Below are 1761 nucleotides of genomic sequence, written 5' to 3'. Positions count from 1 at the left end.
GCCGGCGCGACACCACCCGCCGCCGAGGTCATCCGCGGCGGCATGAACAGGCCGCGCGCGATGCCGATGCTCGGAGGAGCTCCGGCGGAGCCGAGGCCGAAGCTCCCCGCGCTAGGGTTTGCGGCGGCGGCGGCGGAGGGGCCGCAGCTGTAGGAAGGGGTGAGGGGGTGCCGGCGCGGGCGTCCATCGGGTCAATTCGCCGGCGCCGGCATGCGGGGGGCCAAGGTGGCGCGATGGAGAGAGTGCGGCGCGAGCGCCCCAAATACACAGTGCGCGATGACGATTCAGACCGTGCGCCTAACTCTATATGCCGCGTGCGCGCGCCCGCTGGAGCCCCTCTAGCGATTGAGCGCGCGCTAAAAAGGGCAATTTTGCGGCGCGACGCTTATTTAGTGCGGCTGTTGGAGATGATCTCACTGGGAGCACATATTTAAGACACGGAATAAGCAACAAACACCTTTCATTCGATGGAAATTTTGATGCTCCCCGAGAGTGGTTTTTTGAGAGAACACTCTGGTACGTTTGATCCCGAATGTGAATCTCAACGTGGTGACACATGGCATCCTCGTGACCGTGGGCGTACCGCCTAGTCACATAGCATGACATCCGCATGTGATGTAGCATACAAATTACCGAAATCATGTATGACAACTTCTCTGCATAGTACGACAACTTCTCTGCATAGCATGACAATTTATGGACATGCATGACAACTTTCTCTGTTGTAGCATAACATTTTTTTGTTGTAATATGACAATCCTCTTCTGCTAAAATGACAATTCTCTTATGCTGCAACATGTTAATTTCTAAACATGTGGACATCTTTCTCTTCTCTTTTAGTCTGACAATTCCTCTGTTGCTGCACGGCAATTTCTGAAATGCATGATAAATTTTCTCTACTATAGTATGAAATTTTTTCTTGTATAGCACAACATGGCAGTTATTTGTTTTTTAGCATGGCAAATATATCTGTTATAGGATGTCAGATCTCTGTTTTAGCATGGTGATTCCTGGAACTTGGGCAAACGCCGAGGGGAATCATTGTTCGCTCGCGTGAGAACCCTTGAGTGAACATTCGTTCACGCCAGTGTCCTCTGTAGGGAACTTCAGACGCCTATTAGCGTCATTAGTTCAAAGCATTGATGTCTCCACCGCTATAATCATATTGTTGGGCCACCAAAAATATATCCGGTGAAAACTCAGTTACAGTACAAACTTGTGGAAACGAAGCGAAAAGCATGGTTCAAAGATTATAAAAATTCTGTAAGAAATGTTGTATGATCAAGAGATGATGTTCTACAAACATGTAAAATTCAAATTCAAAATCAAATTCATCTGGGTGGTGCGGGAAAACCAAATTTGATAGTGAATAGTGACAGAAGAGCAACAACATTTGTTCATGCATAATTTTTTTTTATTGCCTCCCAAATGAATATGGGTTGGAATATCAAATTTCACATGCTTATGTAACATCACCTTTATAATATAACATATTTCATGAGAACGGTTTGAAACTTCCTGGTATGATTTTCTTGAGGTTTTCATTTTAACTCGGTTTCCACTAGATACTTTCTCAAACCTCTCACACAATGATCTGGCAACACGCCCAAGCCCACATCACCCCCTCTCCCAATGTATCGCCGTGAACATGAGCCAAAAGAAGCAAAGCAGGACTTTTGTTCCTCAACCGTAACAACTTTCATGTTAAAAACTATTCGCAAGCTAATAAACTCATTTTGAATGAAAACCTCATTATCAGTT

This window comes from Triticum dicoccoides, chromosome 1A (genome assembly GCF_002162155.2).
Source record: "Triticum dicoccoides isolate Atlit2015 ecotype Zavitan chromosome 1A, WEW_v2.0, whole genome shotgun sequence".
Lineage (NCBI taxonomy): Eukaryota > Viridiplantae > Streptophyta > Magnoliopsida > Poales > Poaceae > Triticum > Triticum dicoccoides.
Note: the sequence above shows the minus strand (reverse complement) of the source record.